Genomic DNA, 22815 nt, shown 5'->3' with positions numbered 1-22815 from the left:
GCGGAGAAACGGCCTTGGCCAAGCTCGGTGCGAGCACGCTCCCGTCCCGTCTTTAAGCGATCTTGAAGGTTTCAATTGCTGAGCTGTAAACCGCAATGCAAAAAAGCACAGACAAATAGATCAGATCAGATCAGAGACTGCCCAGACACCGAGCTCCACTTGCCAAGCTGACTGCAGAGCGAAAATAGAAATGCTCGCTGCACATAATTACAGCATTTTACATTTCCACTGCACTTTCCGTCCTGAAGGATCCCAAAGTGCGCACACATGTGCATGCGTGTGCGTACGGAGAGGCAGGACACTGGGAAAACCCACTTGCTTGTGAAAGAGACCAAGGAATCACGGTCCAGTAATAACAGCTTGCACCGAACCAAAGCTTTCATTAACACGCACACACACACGCACGCTCACAGAAAATCATTATAATGGGAAACGAGACCAAGCCAAGCCACAGCAATCTGTAGATCAGCAGCTCCAGCACTTCTGCTGCTGCTCTGAGTTTCCCCCAAAACAGATTAGAAACTGAGCTTTTATTAGCTCTCGCCCTCTGCTTCCCAGCAAAGCCCAAGGTGCCAATTCCACTTTGCTACTACAGGGCAGGGGCAGCTCCGCAGCCGGCAGTCCCCAGCCTTTCCTTCTCCTGGTGGAGAGCGCTTTGCAGCCCCTAGGAACACATCTTCCAGCCCCACAGGTCACCACAGCCCTGTTTTACAGCTGGCAAAGCATCCAAACAGGAGCAGCAAAGCCAGCAGGCTGCTGCCCTGAGCACTCCTCTGCTCTTCTCCCCTGACAAAAGAGCCAAATTCAGGTACAAAGACCTTTTCTCCACTTGCACGCCACCCAGGATGCTCTGAGTGTGGATTAAAAGGACCAGGGAAAAAAAAAAAAAAGAAGACTGGTAGGCAAACAGGAGCAGAGACCTGACACTGGCAGAAACCTCCAGCTTTATCAGGAGGCTGAGAAGCAGGGGAGGAAAGAGCAGGCTCCAACTTCAGCCTCATCCTGGGATGCCGGGTCGCTCCCACACGTCTGTGGCAAGTCAGTTTTGTCCTCAACACATTAAAGATCTCACAGCCATCCTAAACTCCCATCTGAGCACAGAGGTGTCAGTGCAATGCAATCGAGGATAGCACACAACTACCTGTCCGGGAAAGAGCTCGCTGGCCGGCAGCCTTAGCCCTTACATGAGCACGAGGCTGACACACGCTCCTGATGCCCCTCGGCTCGCTCAGCAGTGCCGCAGCCACAGCCGAGGCTCAGCAGACAACCAGCACGTGCCCTTCTCAACAGAGATTTTGGGGAAGAAAGAGATTTTGTCAAGGACACTGCAGCAACGCCCTCCCCTCTACTTAGGGAAACAGCTATGGGATTGTTAATGTCCAGAGAGGACTCGAGGTTTTAATAAGGTCACATCTGAAAGAGCCCCACATAATAAGCTGCATGGAAGTCAATTTATCGACCACAGCACACGGGGCTAAGTCAGGCCTGCCGGGATTCGAAGTTGTGGTTGCAGGGCGCATAGGTAATTCATACCTGATGCTCGAGGCCAGCCCCTCTGGCTACAAACGGGAGACCAAGGTGATTGCTTAAATTTCATTTAGTTTAATAGCCCGGTACATTATTCAGGAACGCGAGGAAGGGCCTGCTTAAAATCTGCTCTTGCTTTTGACAATGTCACTCCAGCAGCAGCTCCGTGAGCGGGGAGCCAGCCGCTGCTCAGCCCCCACGAGCTGGGGGACGCAACTCATGAGATTGCCAGAACTGACCTTAAAATAATCCTAAAAATTAAGAACAGGTGAAGACTACCTGTGATTTTATGGTTTGTTTTTTGGTTGGTTGGTTTGGGGATTTTATTTTTAAAAGCACTACATAAAGAACTACAAAAACAACAACAAAAGGATGGCCATTTCCTTTACCTGCCCTGTCTTTCCCATCTAGAGATATGAGGTTTTTCTAGGCTGAACAGCTATCACAATCAGAGGACCAAGAAATGATGATGTCCTTAACGGCAAGAAACTGAAAGCCATGATGTTGAAAGAAAATGGGATTTTATTCAGCCCCTGACAAATTCTGGTTGGTCTTCACGTACTTTTACTAGTACCTATATAAAGACTTTTATTTATTCACTTGTTTTAATCTGAAGACAGCCAGTAGACGGAAAACTCTCTTACCTACAATTAAAGCATTAGAGCTCACAGAAACATCCGTTATACCTCAGCAGCACTTCTCTAACTAAAAGAAAAAAACAAAACACAGAGCACACATTACTCTTTATTGGAGACTTAGATACATCAGGCTTGATGACAGTACCATTTTTTAAATCCATCATGGCCGGGTTGGGGGGAAATAAATTGGTACAAGCCCCACGTGAAACAAACTCTTTTTGGGTCATCTTTAAAACTAATCTGGACACTGCACTAGAAAGCACACTTAAGGAGACAAACAAAAACCTCCCAACTGTTTTATAATCATATTATCAGTCCAAGAGGCTTGAGTAAAAATAATACTCTGTGACCATATTAGTTGCCTGTTATTGTTGGCTACTCAAGGAAAGTAGGGCTCCAACAATCCAGAATTTACAGGGCTGGGAGCCTGGTGGGTCTCTGGGTTTGATTTTGTGCCAATTCACATTCACTCATGCTCTCGGATAAGTCACGATGCCGTCAGCAACTTCAGCCCAGCTGGAAAACTGGGTTAAGAAAGCAGTGGACGCCCGCAGAAAACTAGGGCTTGCCTGCACGGGGACCCGCAGGGAAGTCACGCTGAAGTTCTTTAAGCAGGTGGGTCAGATGGCATTAAAACCCTGAGTGGACAGATTCACACAGAATGCGAATGCATCCCTGCTACAACTACTAGGTTTTCCCGAAATCAGCTGAAAGTTAATTAAAATCTAAGTGCGGGTACGGTCAGAGCGGCAAAGCACTGCGGTCAGCGCAGGCTACCAAGCTGCCGTCCTCTCCGTCGGATGCTGGTGGCTCGCCATATGTGCTTCCAGCCTTCTGCGACGCACGGGAGCTGCCGGGCTCCTCAGAGATCTCCCACAAACTGTTTTTGTGCTACTCACAATCCGAGGGGACGCTCTGGCTCGGAGTCAGCAATCTGGTACGTTGGCAGGGGCGGGCTACAAAGGACGTCCCTCGAGTTGCCAGTCTAGCACCATCCCCTGGCACCAAAATTAGACAGACAGCCAAATTTTTAATTTCCCCCCCCAAATATAAAGACAAATGCAGCTGCTGGGGTCCTGCCTCAGGAACACCCGGAGATGTGGCCACCAGGACGGGGCAGCTAAGCGACAGCGGGACGTTTTCCAGCACCACGGGCACGTGAAGGAGAAGAGGCCTGGAGGGAAGGTGCCCGCGGCCCAGCAGGCCCCCTCCCTCCCCAGCCCCTGCCCCCAGCGTAAACCCTTTTGTTTCTCCTCAGAAAAGCAGCAATTATGGCGGGAAAAGCTCTCCCCCGCTGGAGGTACCACCGCCTCAGACGGTCGCTCTCCTGACGCTGGCAGGCGGTGGAACATTCCGGAACGCGAGGAAGATTTGGGGAGGGGGTGGAAGAAGGCACCCAGGATCCAATCTCCTCCCTCCCGCGGCCAGCCCCCCTCTCTGTCCAGCAGATCCCATCCGTACCATCAGGATTTTGGTGACATTTTCCTCCAGCCCCCCTCACGCCGCCTCTCCGGGCCGAGCGCAGCCGAGGGTGCAGGAGGACACGGCCCTGCTCCGCTTCCCTCGCGGGCTGGACAAATAAGTCTTCAGCTAGCCACATGCAAGCCATTAAAAATATATTAACATACCCAGCAGGGGCTGTCACTTTTTCTTTTCTCCCCCCCCCCCCCACTCCCCTTTCCTTAAACGCGGAGAAGGAAGAAATCTTGCCACAGTAACAAGAGGTTTTCATCAAGTCTCATTACCTCGAGCACAGCCGCGCACCACAGCCCCCACAGAGAACAGCCCTGGGCTCCCGCTGTCATTAAAGGAACGAAGATCTTAAACAAAAATTAAAGCCAGGACAGCACGGAGCTGGGAGCACACGGGCGGGGAAGGCAGGGACGGGTGCGTGAGGGCAGAGCGGAGGAGCCGGCGAGGAGGGACACGGAGCCCCTCGTGGCAGCGGGGCAGGGACGTGTGGGGTTTCGTGCTGGCACCCAGGGCCACGCTGCATTTCCCAGATTAACACAGCGACACAGCAGCAACGTGGCAGCAACGCAGCCGGGTGCTGTTTTGGGACGAGGGCTTGAAGGATGGGAGGCGGCGACTCAGCATTAAACCCAGGGATTTCTAAGCCAGAGGGGTGTTTGTCGGAGGGCTTTCAAGGCAAAGCGTCCTTACCCTTAAAGTGTTGTTTCTCAAGTATCTCTCTGGGCTAAGCGGCTTTCCTCGCCGCCCCAACTGCTTTAATCCACACCAACCCCCTGCTCCGGGCCAGCGCGCGGCAGCGCATTCATCTGGCTGCACGGGCACCGCTGAACGAGCGGCTCAGGAGCTGGAGCAGGGGCTGCCAGGAGAAACGTGCATAAAAGTGCACCCCCAGAGCCCCCAGGCTCGCCACCTCGCCCCGGGAGAGCAAGGCAGGGTGCACAGACCCCACAGGAACAGAGGGCAGGGAGGCGGGATGCTTCGCTAGTGACTAACTGGAAAGAGGTGACCCGAGCTGAACAGGATATAAAAATAAAGTCTGGTGACAGTGTGGCCATGTTTTATGCACCTCCAGCTGAGACACAAGTTTATTTCCCCCTTGGGAACGGGGAAGGCAAAAACGATCTCTCTGGAGGAAGCAGCAGAACAAGGGAAAGCAGAGCTGTGCAGAAGAGCCACATAAGTAAAGCACAGCTGAAAGGCGCTCGTCCTGAGCAGCAAGCAGGAGGACGGCAAGCTGAGGAGCGGGGACTGCAGGTGGGCACCACAGAAATAACTCCCAGCAGAGCGGTGAGGGGCAGGAGGGAGCCAGGAGATGAACCGGGTGACACAGAGACGGGATGGGGATGCAGAGAGACCGGCCTGCGGCAGGGGAAGGCACCAGGGGAAGCAGTGAGGAAGCTACTTCAGATCTCTGAAGTTTATAACCGATCCAGCTGTGAATGGTTTAACAGGTCATCGTCTGCGCAGCCCATGCACCCCCCAGCTCTGCAGTAATTACATCCATTCTGTACGCAGACAGACACATCACATAATGAGGTCTCCCGATATCACAGAGGCACACAGGAGGGTAAGCAAAATGTCTGACCGTACTAGGAACAGGCCAGAAACAGCTCCGATTTGAGAGCGATGCGATACCAATCAGATATATCCACCTCTGCAGCACCGAAACCCGTTCTACTCATCCTGCCTTGGAAAGGGCACGTGAGGAAGTTCAGGAAGTGGCAACAAAGAAAGAGGTTTTGGAAGACAGCAAGTGAAGTTCACAGGTGCAAAACAACATCTGTGTGCTAAAGAGGGGGGAGAAAAAGTATGTAAAAAATAAATAAATCTAGTGCAAGCAGACTATTACTACAGAGCATGGTTGTGGCGCTGCGGGCCCTCCCCAGGAAGCCCATCCATCCTCTCCCAGCCAGCCACCACAACCTGGTGGTTCCACCCCTGGCACAGAGAGCAGGGCAGACTCTTCTCCTACTCGTCCCAAAGCCAACGAGCTTCACCACCGAGCCTCACGGTTGGCACCCCTCGCCACAGAACGGCTTGGCTGGGTGACGCTCTGACCCACTTCAACACAGGCAGCGCAAACACCGTGGTGTAAAAGAAACGCAGAGCCCTGCTTTAACATAATGGCAGGGATACGCTGGAGTCTCAGCCGGGCTCTGGAGTTTGACAGCAATGCAATTAGGTCAGGGGAGAGCTGTGTTGTAGCAGATTCCTTGGACTTGGCTCCATCCAAGGTAGACACACACATGAATGCTGCATCAGCTTGTACTCGCTGCCTTGCCAGCAGCCTGCGTTCTTGAAATCCTGCTCCAGGAGGCTAGCATGCCTCGCGTTGTGACCCAGGCCCTTGATGTGGGATCCCAGCTCCACGCTTCTGTGACTGTCTGTGGAAGCGGTGCTCGGGACGGCGGGGATGCAGCCAGGGAGCGCTGCCTGCCGCCGACACAGGCAGCAATGCCTGCGGGAGGAGGAGGAGGCGGCAGGCAGACACCACCAGATGCCCCACTCAGGAGCAACACCCACCTAAATCCCCTCCGTGTCCCTAAAGCATCCTCCCACCCACCCCAGGCTCTGCCAGCGCTGCCTCCTGCAAGGCTGCCCCACAAACTGCATCATGTTAGCCTGGGCCACGTCACGCAGTGGACGGGATGGGTCTTTTGACCCTACATCAGGTCACCGAGGTGTTTTATGCTACCATCCTACCAACATATTTTTTTTTTTAAATAGGGGAAAGATCAGCTTGGGTTTTGAACTGTACAGTTTCACAGGAATCCATACTATGCCCACATTTAAACCTAGCAGAACACTATCTCTTTTTTTTTTTCCCTTTTTTTTTTTTTTTAATTTGGGGAGGGGCAGGGAAGGAGGTGTTAAGAACATCGCAAAGTTCAAAATTAATGTCTCAACTTGTAACACACTTCCCCCTCTCCCACAACACTGGTTGCAGGAGCTACCCACGGGCTCACACTACTCACGAAGCTCCATATGGTTCTGCTTCCCTTCATTTTGCCTCAGCCTGACACACTCTGGCACTGCTCAGGTTTTCCTGGTCCTTGGGAAACCGGAGAGATTCCAACAACTCCAGCTTCTCCTTCCTTTGTTTTGACAACGCTTCCACTGTGCCATCTATGAAAAACCTATTGTTACGGCGAAGCACAGAGGTAAATTTGCTTGAACACCACCAGCGCTGTGGAATTTTTCACACTGTGTTTAGTATTGTTAACAATTACTTACATTGCATTAGCGTTAAAGGACCTCAGCAATATCAGGATCCCTTCCACTCAGCACAATGTACGCATCCAGCAACAAATGCCCGTGCCTGACTAGCATGATATAGCAAAGATATTTTATTTGAGACAGAACGGCTTCAAAATGGAGTGCCATTTTAAAGCACCCCTAAGTTGACAACAGTTTGTACAATTATCACAAACCACTCAAAGAAAGGCTCCAGCATACCCAGGGAGTACCATGTACTCACCATAACTCAGCAAGTGCTTTTTGCAGCTCCCTTCTACACTCAGTCATGAAGGATATAGATCATTACAGCCTCCAGCTATAGAGCTTTAGCTCATGGAGTAGCAGCTCACACTTTCAGCTCTGGAGATCCCCAGTTCAATCTGCTGCATGTCAGCCAAGAGGGCAGCTGTCATATAATTACAGCCACAACTTTGCATGTGAAAAAAGTAGGGAGAGCGAACAGAGATCTTATTATAGAATTCTGGTTGCAACCTGCTGAACAGCTCCCTATTTAAAGTAACTTCTCGTAAAGAGGAGGGAGAAAAAAGGAAGAAAAAGAGAAAAAAAAAAAAAAACACTCTTCCATTCAGCTTCCCCATTTTCTGTTTTGCAGAAGAAATCAGTGCTGCTTTGCAAAAAAGTCCTTTGTTACAAATGCACAGGTATTTTAGATGAAGTACACAAGTGCAGAGCCAGGAGTGAGGCTCTACCCCCTTATCAACTGGAAAAAAAGAAAAAAAAAAAATCTCATTGCTGAAACCATCTGAAGTCCAAGACAACATCTTAGTTTCTTTCTGAGCTATCACCATTCACCAGCAGCCAAGCCAATTGGATTTGCAATTTAAGTATTCTAATTTAGGTTCAAGAAATCTTAACTTAGTTACGTCTTGTTTTCTTCAAACTGAACATACAAGCTCTCAGGAAGACTTAATACAGAGAATCTGGGAGGAGGGTATTTTTGAACTACAAAGGTACAAACTACGGCAAAAAATTCAAATCTCAAATGAAAAGGTATTTTAATGAGCCCAACACAAAACAATTAGACCAAGTTTCTTCTTATCCATTAATCTTTCCGCAGATCCTGCTGCACACACACAGCAATTTTTGAGCCAAACTTCTCTCCAAGCCAAGATGTTCAAAAACGGAATTTTAAACAATGCAATCTGGTTAAAAAAAAAATAAAAAACTAAAAACATTCATTTTTCCCCAACAATTATTCTAGAAATCTGTGTGTCTTCAGCCAAACTGTTTCAGGTTTAAGATACGCCTCCAATTCTTTGCAGAACATTCTCCTCTGCTAGAAAGTCCCGTCCATCCATCAGTCCATCCGCAGCGCAGAAACCAAGTCACCGATTCCTTGCAGTGAATCAACAATCTTGGACCACCATCAGATCAGAGCTGATTCTCCCACTTCTTGCAAACTACTCACCTGCTTGCTACATACCTCTCCAAGGAAACTGCTCTGCCCCAAACTGCTCAGCACCTGCAGGAATACTTGCTGGAACACCAATCAACCAGTGCACGCACACTACACCTTCAAAACCCCCCAAAATACAGCGCAGCCCTTCCAACGGGATGTGAAGGAGAAGTGCCCGGCAGACCATCGAGCTGAAATGCGTTCAGGCAACAGCTAACACAAAGCAAAAGGCTGCAACACTGAACTCCAGAATGCAGCACAAGCACAGACGTGCTAGCAGTTTGTATGTGAACCGACCAAATCCTCTGGTGACATCCTCTCATCAGCCTCATTTCTGAAGACCTGTTTGCATTGTGCTCAGAGTCCTCTGCTCCTCGCCTCAAGCAAGACCCGCTCAGGAAACACACAAGCCCTCTGACCATCTCCCTCCCTTTAAAAAAAGAGCGAGGGGGAGAATCAAGGACACGAAGCCCAGTTTTGAAGGAAGCTATGTGCGTGCAGCATAGAAACATTTGGGATTGATTGCACACACATGCACAGCAAAACCCTGGCTGGATTCATCACCCAGGAGGGACCCATAAAGGCGTCACCTCTCCCTCACCGTCTGCAAGCAGGCAAAGCTCACCAGCATCTGAACCACCCTTGCTGCAGAGTCCAATGTAAGCAGTACAACTGGACGCAGAGATCACTGAAACGAGACACCGCCAGGCTATTTTCTGGTATTATTTCTGTAAATTTAGCACTGCTAAAAGGTTCCAGATAGACGCTCTCTGGAGACTGAAAGCCTTTGCCTACCCTGAGAAGATATGCAGAGAGAATTGCAGCAAAGCAGAGACACGCTTTTCTCATCTCCCCCAGCCTGCCGAGGCTGAAATGACTGACAACAGTCCAAAATGAGGGACACACATAAATTATTAATATTGCATTCGTAGTCTCACTGTTGCCGTGACAGTCTAAAGACTTAAGAGAGGCAGGCCCTGCAGGGAAATATTACATTACTTCAAAATCATTCATTCAGGAAGCTTACATACCGAGGAGGAGAGAATCATTCTGCAGTGAGCTCTATCGAAACCCTGTTTTAAGACCCTTCCTTTCTGAGGCAAAAGGAATTTCAACGAGAATGGGAAAGCAACACGGAACACCAGGAACGCTGCATTTCAAGCGAGTGCCACGGGAGAGACGTTATTTCCAGACACAAACCCTAACACGCTTCTCCTTCCTGACCAGGGCAGCCCACCCTGCTTCTGAGAGCTGGAGGAGTGTTTTGTCTCTGCAGCCACTCTGCTGAGACAGCCGAGCGCCGTGCCAGTCGGGGATAATGGGCACTGCACGCTACCACGTGGAAGGGAGCCAAAAAGCCACTTTGGTTTGCTGCTCGGGCTGGAGGGACCCCATGCTGTAAGCGCGCGAGGCTCCGGCTTCCCGTTCTCCCAGACCTTTTATCTCCTTCCAGGTTCCACGCTCTACCTGCTGCCACAGCAGCCAACAACCTGTAAAGCAGCGTATAAAAAGATGTGGCTTCCTACAGATGGCTTTCTCCTTCCTCTCCCCTGTTGCAAGGAGAATGGCTTATGGAGGGGTATTGGTCCATTTTACATTGATTTCTAGAACTGGGACAAATGAACTGAACTTTGACTTTTTTTTTTCCAAAAAGTTAAATTATTTTTATCTCTTAGTAACCAGAATAGATTTGCTTTTCATTTAAAGCACAAAAATTCCCTCCAACAATATTTGAAATTTTTTCTTTGCCAAAACCCCAGGAAGATTCAAGCTTACTGATCGCAGTTTGAAAATTAGATGCACGACATTACTCCATACCAAGAAAAAAGAGAAAGCAGCAATTTTTCCAACAATAAAGTAATCCATTTTAAAAGCTAGCATTTTCCAGTAAAAATCCCTGCTTTAAAAAACAAAACCCAAAAAAAAAAAAATAACAAGAAGGTTTTCAGTAACTCTAAACAATGATGGGAGGAAAGAAGAAACGGATCCTACCCCCAGCTGGATGGCATTCCTCTCTTCGGGCGCAATGTGGTAGCATCTGACTGACACATCCGATCCATTCCAAAACTCCAGGCGATGTTTTAATCATCAATGGGCAGAATCCTATTAATTTTCAGGGAAAAAAAAAAAAACAACAGAATAGAATATGGAGACGGGACACAGAGCACCTGGCATTTGTCTAGCAGATCCAGCTGATGTAGCTAGGTCTGTAATTACCAACAGATTAAAGAATTAGTTGGTGGCAGAAATTGCCATCTACCAGTGTAAGCCCCTTCCTCCCCTCCGCCCAACCCGGGCTCCCACCACGGCGTGAAACATCAGTCCCGTACCAAGGGGAACAAAATAGGAAGAGAGGAAGGGGTGGGAAGAGACAAAACATGGCAAATAGGGATGGCACAGGAGCCCATCGGCATGCAAGCAAGAGCGTGTGCTGACCCCTGCGGTGGCAGAAAAGGGGAGATGAGGCAGGAGGGGGCAGGAGACAGGATGTGAGAGGCGAAGGTTCGAGTGGTCCCTGAGCTCGGGGGCAAGGAATGGCAGCAGGCAGCGCAGAGCGAGCCCCAGCACGCACGAGGAGCTCAGCCCTCAGGAGCAGCGGCACGCCAGGTGATCCTCCTGCCAGGTGCCTGCTGCAATTGGCACTTCCATCAGCAGTGGGCTTGCTAAGGGAAAGGCAGCGGGAGTCCGCCACGTTAAATGAGGCTTCCCAGCCTGCCCGTGAATTCGTTTTGCTACCAGCCAAACCTAGACCCAGCAACATCAACCACTCCTGCTCTGAAACAAGCCCTCACTAACAGCCTAGCACCAGCTTCACCTCAGTGCTGATGAGCACCGCAAGCCCTCAGGACCAGCCAAGGTACGAGGTGGCACTACCCCAGGAGGGATTTTCCTGTTCCAACACTGCAGGACAGCCTGCCGGCCCCACCGGGGCTGTATGGCTGCAGCTCACACGTCCATTAGGATCTGTGGAGCACGAGGCGCCATGCCCAGCCCGACTGCCTCTGCGAGCAGCCCCGCCGGCCTGCCAGCAGGCCCTGAACCCTGGGACTTCAGCGGGGAGAGCACGAGCCTCTGCCTCACGCGCTAAATAATTAAACTCTGTGGGAGCAGCAGCAGGCTCGTAAAACTCGTACACAGACCGAGCCAGCCATTAATGGGGGTCAAAGATGAACGCGCTCTCTCTCTGTCTCTCCTTTTTTTTTTTTTTTTTTTTTTTTTTTTTTTAAAAGTGTGCTTTGATGCGTGGGGAGAGCGGTGAGAGGAGATGTTCATTACCCTCTCCGGTACCCGACACGTTTTTCCTGACTGCCGACACCTCCTCCTCCTCCTGGCACCCCGTGCTGCGGGCAGTCACCCCCCGGACAGCCGGGGACCACCAGAAGCTGTGTGCTGAGGTGACACCGCTAGGGCAGCGAGGGACCAGTCCATGCCACCAACAAGGCCTGGCCTTCACGAGGATGCCTCTGGCTGGATTTATAGGGTGCCAAAGGCAGCACCTCCTGTGTGTTTGGGCATGAAGGAGGCCGGTCGCACCGCTGGGACCTCAGCCTGGGCTCAGCGCTGGGAGCTGCCCCGGGGAGGTCACCGGGAAGGACATGGAAGTCCCCTCACAGGCAGGGAGAGGCAGTTTGAGAGAAGGTCGCAGGACCGTGGCCCGTCCCGCCCTGCCAGGCCCTAAAACACAAACAGATGCACGTGAGCGCCCCACACACGCTGCTCTGTTCAGACATTTCACGGCGAGCTCTGCTCTGCCCACGTCTTTTACATTTTGCTTCAGCCCCCTGACTGCAGCCCCCACCAGCTCTCCCCCGAGGAGGAGCAGCCTGGGGCTGGAAGCAGCTCACCCGCCCGCAGGGCACTGTGCGCCCGGAGGAGCTCCAGCGGGAATCCCCTTCACAAGGCCAGCGAGGCGATAGCACCCGAAGGGCTTTGTGAGGGAACAGGATGACGGGGAAGAACGGGAAGAGCCCAGAGCCTAAGGAAAAGCTCATGTCGAGGCAAAAACACCCGCCTGCGGGGCAAGGCTACACCCAGTCCCCAGCCTCCCGGGCTGCTGAGGCACCCGCTGACTCAAAGCAGGGCGCAGGTGTGCCGTGGCCTGGCTCCTTCTGGAGAGAAACCTCTGGGATCGCTGCTAGCGCGCCGAGAAAGCAGCTGGTGTAGCAGCCCTTAGCGGGCACGAAGGCCTGCAGCAGAGCAAAGCCAGCTTTTATTTATTATTTATAAGCAGCACTGAGAGACGCCTGGGCTTTAAGGTCATAGCACCTTCCTCCAGCAAACCCTAACACTTGTGCTTTCAGAGAGCTCACAGACCAAGAAGCCCTCATACCTCCCAGCAGCAGCTGTGACTCCCATTATTCCTGGAAATATGAGGGGAAATGGCTCAGGCTTTCCAGCCTCGTCTCCCCTTCCCTCCTGCCCTCTGGCTACAAGAGCCACAGTTGGCACCCAGGGCGCTCAACAGGACACTTTGCAGGGGGCCGAGCTCAAAATGGCAGTCAGCAACGAGCAGGGCAGTGAGAAAGTCCAAGAGAAACTGCAAGGTAAAAACAAGCGCCTTGTGTTACACGAAATGACTCCATCGCGTGGTTAGATCCATCACCCCATACGCTGGGTCACGGTGGTGCCGCGCGAGCACGCTGCTATTATCTGTTTGCAATCACATCTCGCTCGGTCTTTCTGCTTAATGCACGAAGAGCAGGGCTAATCAGATTCACTCCTTCTCTCTGCTTAATGTCTTCAGGTCCCAAGCAGGCTCTGCGCTGCTTCAAGTGATGCTCAACTAACACTAGCCAGGAGCGTGCAGTGCAAAAGAAGATGGAACTACCTATTAATTTTAGCCCTTCTTTCCACCTATTATGGCTGAAATTCCTTCTACACTTGAAGCTTCTTCGCAAACAAGAGTCAGGAAATTCCCATTTCCCTCTCTACACCACACCCGGCTCATGCATGAGCTCCCTCCTCCAAGCTGCTCCTCCAGTGGTATCTGGGCAATTAATTACAGCACAGACCTAGCGGGCTTTCCTCTCACCCTCAGGGACAGCTTTTTTTAGGCATTTCCTGGCTGGGAACCACCACAGAACGATGTCTTCTGCTGGCACCGTAACACCCTCTCTTTGCTATCTACCCGAAGTGGCCACCGCGTGCTCTCCTCCCTCTGTTCCCCCAACACTATTTGATTACTGCAGTCTTGCACGTGAGCTCTAAGACACCCTCAGCATTTCCAAAGCGAGGACACGGCGGCTTCAAACACGGCTGCTCCTCTCCTGCATTTTGCCACCATGTGCAAGGCAACTGGAGCATTGCTGGAGTCAGCTGCGGTGCCTTCACCTGCACCAGAGCAACCACCGCAACCACAGAGGCCCAAAACTGGACAGATATGATGAAAACTCAGCAGAAAGATGCAGGAGAAGGCTGGCGTGCAGAAACACCCGTGATCACGAGCCAGGCTGAGCAGCACCAGAGAGTCACCCATGACAAGTACAATGGAAAGATTTGCCAGAACAGCAACAAAAATCAGCAAGTATTTACATGAGATGAGAAAGAGATGTAGGTGGAAGGCAAAAGTGTCAGGATACATATCTCTATCCAGAAGGTATAAAAAAAAAAACAAAAAAAAACACAAAAAACAGACTGCAGAGATGAAGGCACAAGCAGCCTCCACACCTGCACACAACCCCCACCCGATACCCACTGCATCAGCCAGATCAATGGCAGCTCCTAAGACCCCAAATATCCAGCTCCTTCACCAGCATCTTCCCCGAGTCTGCACGCAAGGGGGTGGAAGAAAAACATACCTCGCAATGAGGTTACTTACAGCGTTTTCTCTGCTGCCCCACTCCTCTAAATGTGGGGTGGGGTTTTTTTGTTTGTTCTTAATTGTGCAGCTGGCTTATGAGCGTGTCAGATTTATAAAAATATATCCTTGAAAACAAAGGCACTCTGTGCTCAGCATATCCAGTGGCACCATTATTTGATATCAATACACTGCTTCTTTCCTTTATTCATTCCATCCCTGGAACAAACCCACTGTAACAGCCACCCAGTGTATAATCTTCCCATGTAAAGCAACGCAACCCCACAATAATCCTTCTCTTCCCATAATGTCTTCAAATTCCAATGAGAAGAATTTTAGGCTTAAATGCTTAAAAAAAAAAAATAAATAAAATAAAAAAAAAAGAAAAAAGAAAACTGCAGCAGGAAACAAGTCTCTAACAACTCTCAAGTTGGAGCGAATTCCCCCATCCCTCCCTATTTCTGTTAGGAAATGGCCGCACAAACATCTCCAACATGTGCAACACACCAGTTGCAACCTGTCCCTCCTTCAGTCGGTCCATGCACACATGGGCACCCTGCACGCTGCTGCTTTTGGCAAACAACTCTTTAGTGGCATCATCTTCACCTCCACGCTTTATAAAATTCAGTAGACGGACACGTATCTGCTCCTTTAGTCATAAAGCAATCACCAAAGGCCACGAGGCGCCTCCATCTCACCTCCCCAACGCGCGCCCTGACCTGCGCCGTGCCCCTGCTAAGTACACACATGGGCCACACGTGCCTCTTCCCTGCCATCAGTGAGGGATGAGGCAGAAACACCAAAAACAAAAGCAAAGCTGAGGCAGAAATACTGTTCGCATCATTCAGTGGAAGCAAAGTTCTCCTTGGCCCCTTCCCAAGGAGCTCTGCCTACTGCCCTACACATACACGTGCAGCCCAGCTGCATCCCCTGCTGCTACCAAAGCCCCGTGCTGAAGGAACCCCGCCGAGGTCACCCAAGCAGGCTGATGTCTGAGCTTCTGCTCACCCCTGGTTTCATCCCCAGAGCATGACGACACTGTTCTGAGCTGCCTCAGCAGCATCGCGTGAGGCTTTCCCAGTACCTTCTGGCGCCTGAAAATGATTAGAGCCTCTGGGGCAACCATGGTTGATGTTTGAAAGATGGAGGGGTGTTTTTCTGGCAGCGTGGTACCCATCTGCGGACCTGGCTCACTACAGACGTGCAGAAAGCTCTCCAGACATCACCCTGCCCTTGCCATTCATCCCAGACCTCAGGGACTGCCTGGTCCCACCAGCTCTGCCTGAGCAGCACCATCGCCACACACGGCGATGCTCTTCCACAGCCCACGGCTGCCCTCTCCTAGGGGAGGGCTACAGCTACTGTTCTCTAAGCTCTTTCATATCCTTAGGCTCTGTCTGTTAGCAAATACCCTAACAGCAGCGGGCTCTTCTCCCGGGGAGGTGGTGAAACTCAACCTTTTCCTGTTCCCTTTGGAAAGCACAGCTTGGAAATGGGATCAGCATCTGGAAGCACACACGAGTTGATCCCAGAGAAAGAATGAGAGGAGCGAGGGGAAGGGAGGGAGCAGAAGGAAGATTGAGGGCGAGGTTTCACGTTACAGCTGAACCAGGCTAACAGTTCACCGCTGCCAAAAGAGGGGGGCCCCACTTCCACCTTTCTTTCATTCCCTACTTTTCACTTCTGGCAACACAAATCTCGCCCCTCCCTCACAGCAGCTCTGGTACTAGCCTGAACCTGGTGAGCAGGTTCAGCTCTTTTTTTTTTTTTTTTTTTCCTAAATATTTTCAGCCAAGTCAGGTTTCTGAAAGCTGCACAAACTAAACCCGTGCAGCACCAGAGCAGCACAAGGCAAGGCACGACCACCCCTCCTGGACAGAGCCAGCAGCCAGCCTGGTTCAGCCACAGCAACAAAACCCACCCTGCCCTGCACGAAGCTGTGGTGCCACCAGGCAACACCGGCCAGCACAACAGAAGCGGTCAAGTCACAAAGCCTGCAATAGATATGTTTGCTAATAACCCTAAAACATGAAGTTTTACCTGTTACTAGGCTCTACCTACCAGTAGCGTTCCTGAACTGGATGGCGAAGGCAGCCATGAAGGTAAAAGACTGACATTAAAACTGAGCAGACCCAAACCAGATAAAAATATGGGTGGTACTGCAGGATCTCCAATAATAGTTCTGCCTCTTTTTAAATTGGGCTCCTAATATCAAACAAGATGGCTGCCTTCATCACTATGCTCAGAAATGTCTGTTTCCATTACAAATTTAACAATTAGTTTCAGGGTGCTTGTGCTAAAGCATTTTTCTTTCCTTCTACATCAGATCAACAAAATAATGCAGTTCTCTTCGATTTAAAAAAAAATAAAATCAAGCTCATATTACTTCAGTCTTTCTTCCCTTCCACCTCCTCAGCTCAATTACTAAAAGCAATTTACAGACAATAAATGCAACTTCACAGCTGCTTGTATGAAGCATTCCCTTTATTTTATAGATGAGGAGGATACAGTCTACACAGAAATTAATATCAGCGAGGTCTGCTTCAAAGCTGGGTAAGGAAGAGGAGCAGACAGACCCTTAAAGAACACAGATCATGCCTGCACGCCAGTAAAACCAGCAATGAAGGGTTAGGGATGTCACCAGTGGGATGTCAATTCCTTAACCTATCTGCTGAGATGCAGCAACAAATAAAAGCCTGCTTTGGGGTGCTGCCTTTTGGTTTTATTCAGTTTTTACTAGGTTCATGCACGATGGCCAGGAGCAGAGGATTTGCAGCTAGAAAACTCCGTGTGTATTGCTTTGCCAGCGGAAATACGCCAGCCAGGAGAGAGCCCAGCGCTTCGTCACGGCCTCACGGGCTTCCGCAGGACCTGGGCCTGCTGCTAAAATCGCCACCCGCAACTTGGAAAAAGCACTGGGAGTAGCACCGCCAAAGAGAGGAAAAAAAAAATAAAAAGCAGAGGCACTCTTGTGAGGCTAACTGCTCCTTCAGGTGTAATAACCACACACGGCCAGCTCGCCTCCCTCCACGGCTCCACGCACAAGCCAGCGGCGGCCTCAGTCACCTGCACAGGCCTCAGGGGTCTCAGCGCTGTGACAGAGCAGGGCCAGAGGCAAAAGCAGTGTTAATTTTGGCACTCCTTAATCACGTTTGCTAGCAAACCTAACACCGCCGGGTCAGTTAATCCACCCTCTTCCATCCACCCCAGCGGTCCTGTCTTGACACCTTCCCCTCTTCAGCCAACAGCTACGAGTTTCCATATCCCTGACTGACACGGGCTGGTTTTTGTACAACCACAGCCCTTGGAAAACTGATTTAGGATTAAATTCGTTTCTAGCCTGCATATGAATGCCAAGCATGCTTAAACCAATGGGGCACTGGGGGCTTCTCTACTTGACTAGCTTAAAACCAGAAGCCGTATCGTGCACGCATCAAAGAACAGATAGGTGTCAAGAAGGCCCAAAAACCAACTGAAATAAAGCCGACACAAGAGATTTGGAAGTGTAAGATCTCTCACACAGGGAGAGCTGGTAAATGTCAATCCATTTCTATCACGGCTGCCATTTCCTGCATTTTCACTGCAGCAAGTACAGAAGTTGGTGCCTATTCCACCCGGTCCCACAACGCCATCGCAGCCCAGCACTACCGTGGAAAGCGGCTGCAAAGATGCAGCCGCTGCAGGAGGCACCTGCCCCAGCAAGGACTCCACACGCAGACCTCACAGCCCGTGCGCCCCTTCCAGACACGGCCTGGAGTGCCCACACTACCCCAGCAAGCCCCAAGACCTCCCAGCAGCTGCAGAACAGGAGAGATGGCCTGCTGGAGTACAAACCTCCATGACCAGACCCCCATGTCCAGACCTCCACAACTGGACCTCCTCGACAACCACCATCCCATCCCCTCAACCTCCAGCCAGGCCCCAGCACCCTTCCTTCTCCCAAACTCTTCCAAAGGGGATGGACCGGAGAAGATAGGATGGGCTCAGGTTGAGAATTTCATTTCTGAGCCCGGGAGATCTGCGGCAGAGAATGAGCCGCTGATATTTTTCTAATATAAGGAACATATAAGATGCCTAGAATTTGATAGCTGCTTTTTAATTAAATTGAAATAAGTAAATCACAGCCCGTTGCCATGGAGAATGAACAGACACAGCCTCTTGACTCCAGGGCAGGATCAAGCAGGAGAGGCAGACAAGGCTGTGAAATTAAAAACACCTATTTTAAAGCAAATGGTCTTGATAATTAGCAAAAAATGTGGCATAGGGAAATAATATAACCATATGGCAGGAAGTGGTTTTCAAGGTGAACTACAAAGCTGTTTTAAATAAATGAATAAACTGCTGGAGCTGCTGGGTCACTCGTAGAACCATACACGCAGGATTAGACGTCATTTAGAAAAATATACAAAAAAAAAAAAAAGTAATTAGCTCTTCTTTTCACTTTCCTGCCTATAGTCTACAACTGTGTTTGTTCTTATTTTTAAGGACTTGTTTCAAGCGATTAACGTTTGCACCTATTTGCAGCTACCAGCGAGCCGTCAAACTCGCGCATTTTCAAAAGCCTTGCAGCTCACCCTGAAGCGAGAACCAAGTTTGTAGGATATAAAACCTTTTATCTCTTCCTCGGTGTCATTACACAATCCCAGCCAGGTCATCCGACACTAATAACCGCTCCCGAAGCCGCACGTCTCCGCTATGACTTCTGCGACAGAGAGCGAACCCGGGGGGGCCACGCACACCACGCACCGGACCCCGCGATGCCCCGCTGCAGAAGTGGAGCTCGGAGGGATGGGAAGGCTGAGCACAGCATCCCCCCTGCTCCTGCCCACTGCCAGCTCACCCTTCAAGGGCTTGAAGAGAGGGCTGGAGAGTTTGCGCCGCTCCTTTACCACCTCTGCAGGCAGGCTGTCTCCTGGCCATCGTCCCTGCCCTTTCAAGCCCCTTCTGGCCTGCCCAGATATGAAAGGCGCACAGCCAGAGGCTCCCTCATTACCTTTCTGAGCCCAGTCAGAGCAAACCTGAGCGAGGCTGTCTTGCAGTTTCCAGCGAGCATATGGCCAAAGTGCATCAAATTCACAATAGCTTAAAAATACTTGAAATAAATTCTACCCGATGACTCAGTTTCAAAAATGTACTGTGCTTTTTTTTTTTTTTTTTTTTTTTTTAAAGGGAAGGGACAGACAAACTAATCTTCACTTCAAACCTCTCGCCCCGTCTAGGGGAAAAACCAACCTTTCCTCCTTATTTTGTAAGGAGGCAAGCTGGCAGCCACAGCCATTAGTCTTCCACGGCAGCTAATGACCCACACGAAGCAAACTGTCAGGATCCCAGTCCAGGCCCTTGTGGCACAGCTGCTTACATTAAAAACAGTCATATTTTCAGTGCTAATCAGCAGAAGCTGAGCTGGCTATTGACAGATTCTCCCCTGGTCCATCCCTCCCCCCCGACCAAGAAACAGCCTGCAGAGGGAAGGGAGCCAGGATAGGTACTGTAGATAAAGAAGGGCTGGGGGAAAAAAACAAGCCTTCACAATCAGTATTCCCTGCTCACTGTTTTGCCCCAAGTTTGGAGCATTTACTGCTATAACTGAAGTCACACTGGGTAAGATTTGTAGCTTCCATTACAAATAAACTCGAGGCCCAAGCCTGCACGAAGAAGTGCATAACCCTGCACATCGGGGCCACCCTGCAGAGTGCTGCTGAGGACCCCAGAGCCACCCCAAGCAAGTCCCAGAGCATGGGCAGCACAAAGGGGCCAGCTCTCAGTCCCCGAGTGCTGGATGCCCTGGCCCTGAACAGGGCAGCATCAGCAGGGCTTGGTCCTGCCCTCGGAGGCACTGGGCACGCAGGGGACAGCGGTGGCTTGCTCCTCCTCGCCCCTTAGCTTCGCTTGTTTTGAATTCTGATTTAAAGAGCGTTAGTTAGCACCAGCACGGCCAGCCCAGCGCCTTCCCCTGGAAGGGAGCCGCGGTTTCTCCCCGGTCCCCACAAGCCAAGATAAGCGCTGGAAGGAAGCCACCGTCCCAGGGGCACTCCCAGCTGGACGGAGCCGGGGCACGCGGCCGCCCCGCGCACGAGGAAGATGCTGGCCGAGCTCAGGCGTGGATTATTTCAGTATCACGGCAGCGAGGGTCACGGGCCGAGGAGGAAATGGAAAAAGGAGAACGACAACACCACCAACACCAACACCAACAAGCAGCCGGCCTCCGACGCCAGCTCCGGCCGCGCCACCGTCTCCGCTCCCAGCGGGGTCTCCGGCCCCGAGCCTTTGTCGCCGGAGGACGGCGTCACCCGCGTGTCACCCACGGGCACTGTCCACAACTTCCAGTCACGGTCCCGGCGGGCACGTCCGTCCCAGGGAAAAGGCAGCCGGTGCCGGGACGGTGCCTTAGCAGGACGTGGGATCACCCCAACGCTCATCCCAAAAGGTCAGGGTGGGCTGGGGGGCATGCGGGGAGGGGGCAGCGAGGCACGGGGCTGCACGGCGCTCGCCATAAAGCATCCACGGGTGGGGAAGGAAGCAAGCAGCGGAGCAAGGGGGCTGGGACACCCACGGAGCCCGTGACCGAGGCACCCCACAGCGCGCGTGGGGCCCCCATAGATATGGGGGATATGGGGGATATGGGGGGGGGGGAGGATGGTTTCGCGGCTGCCCTCCCCAAACCCACAACAAACCCAGGGAGGGGGGGGTGGAAGGGAAGGGAATAAAAAGTCACCTCCCGCGGGGGGAAGGGGGGGACCCGCCCCCGCCCCCGGCCCCGGCCCCAGACCCGTCCCCGCCGCCCCCGTCCCCGTCCCCCCGCTCACCTGGCGGGGCCGCCCCTCACCGTGCCATGGCGGCACGGCCCGGCCCGGCCCGGCCCGCGGGGCTCCCGGCTCCCGGCTCCCGGCTCTTTGTTGCGCGGCGGGGAGCGGGGCACGGATCCTCTCACGTCATGTGACCCGCCGGGGGTGTCGGCTTTTTTTTTTTTTTTTCTTTCCCTTTTTTTTTTTTTTTTAGCTTTATTTATTTATTATTTATTTCTCCCCTCCTTCCCTCCCTCCCTCCCCGCCCGCCCTTCGAGGTGGCTGCCGGCGGTGGAGGAGGAGCGGCGGGCGGGGAGGGTCCCGCGGCGGGGCCGCGGAGCGGAGCGGGGCTCGGGGGCGGGCTCCGGCGGCGGGGCAGGGCCGGGCCCGGCCCCGTGCCTCAGGGCCTGGCGGCGCTCCCCCGGCCGGGCCGGGTGGCAGAGCCCCGGGGGAGTTGCTCGCCCTTGTGTCGGCTCCTTTTTTTTGTGTGTGTGTGATTTTGGAGAGGGGGGTTGGGGGTCGGTGGGTTTGGGATTTGGGGCTCCTCTGCGGCTCCCCGCGCCCCAAAAGGCCGGCTTGCCCAAAGCACAGCACGCTGCCAAGCACACGGGGAGCACGCGCTGTGTGTTCAGATAGACATAGCTCAGAAAAATGGGAACCCTTCATCGAGTACAGCCACAGACACAACGAGCAGCTTCCCCTCAGCTCCATCCCCGTGGCTGCAGTTACACCAAGGCCAGCTTTCTAGGCACCACAACACGGCACCCCACGAGCCAGAGCCTCCGCCAGAGCTCTCAGGCCCTAAAACCACCCCAGTAAAGCTGAGGGGCTCAGCGGCCCCCCAAAGCACACCAAGGAGCTGTGAGACTTGGCCAGCCCTGCCAAGACTCCTCCACCTGCTCCGAGGGGAGCGCTGGTTGCTCTGCCAGCAAGGTCACGCTTTGGCACAACGCCTACGTGCCTACTGCGATAAAGGCGCAACAGCAGCCAGAGCACTTTTAGAAAGTCCTTTTTTTCAGGGAATCAAATTTTATGTGGTGTTTGTCCAATGCGACCAGTGTTAAAAAGGTCTGGCAAAGTCTCTGACCACATCAGCTCGCTGCCAATTTGCTTTTCTGCTCTTAATTTTAGAGTCTACTGTAACATTCCCCCCTCCCGCGACCACATTTCCCTGATAGCGATAGTATTACATGTTAAAATCCACACATAAATTAATCTTTTAAATGGCGATCTCCATTTGAAAGATTTTTTCCCCACTGCCTCTCCTCCTAACCTTCAGCCTCTCCCTTTCCCAGCTCATTACAGGAAGCAAATCTGCAGATGAAAACATGAAATAGAACCAGATCCCGCCAGAGCATCAAACATGAAATACGCCAGCGCCGCTCCACAGACGGCATAATCAATGCCCTCCTTCCCACAGCAAAACCACCGAAATTCTTTGTTCCTGCGCATAGCCGTCCCAAATCTCTACAGCTCATCACTTCCTTCAGCAGATGAGATACCCCCCCCCAGAAACCATGTGAGTGAAAACGAGTAATTGCCAGCTTAGAATGAGTGCACACAGGCAGCCAATAAAGGACAGAAACACAAGCTCATCATTAGCAGAATGTTGTGTCGGAAAATAACAACCCTCGCCCCTCAATCCTTATCCCAAAGGAGACCTGCAAAATACTCCCAGAAGATAAATCTCATAATTTAAACTTGTCAGCCCCTGGATACTAAAACTCATGGGTTTAACAGAGGTGTTGCTTTCCTAGCCCACTGCAGCCTCCCTGCTGACCTCTCCCATTGTAACCCACACAAACAACCCTTTCTTTGCTAGTGGTCCAGCAGAGAACTAGCAGCTTGTCAGTCACTGCTGCTCACACCCTTTTGCACTCCATAGGTGCTCCTTTTTTTTTCTCAAGTGGTCAAATTGATTAATATAATTAGATTAAACTA

The 22815-nt window shown here is 51.8% G+C and overlaps 1 protein-coding gene across 1 annotated transcript in view; it reads right to left on the bottom strand.

Moving 5' to 3' along the window:
* TCF20 (transcription factor 20) overlaps positions 1–21071 on the bottom strand; it is a 112621-nt gene extending 91550 nt beyond the window's left edge. The window contains exons 1-2 of the mRNA XM_082780697.1: positions 20896–21071; positions 10285–10395 (exon numbers count right to left, since the gene is read on the bottom strand). The gene's annotated coding sequence lies outside the window, so the exon portion shown is untranslated. The remainder of the gene's footprint in view (positions 1–10284; positions 10396–20895) is intronic.
* Positions 21072–22815: the final 1744 nt, after the last annotated feature.

Source organism: Aythya marila (assembly GCF_965140915.1).
Source record: "Aythya marila genome assembly, chromosome: 1".
Taxonomy (NCBI): Eukaryota; Metazoa; Chordata; class Aves; order Anseriformes; family Anatidae; genus Aythya; species Aythya marila.
Note: the sequence above shows the minus strand (reverse complement) of the source record. Positions and strands in the feature narration are given on the sequence as shown.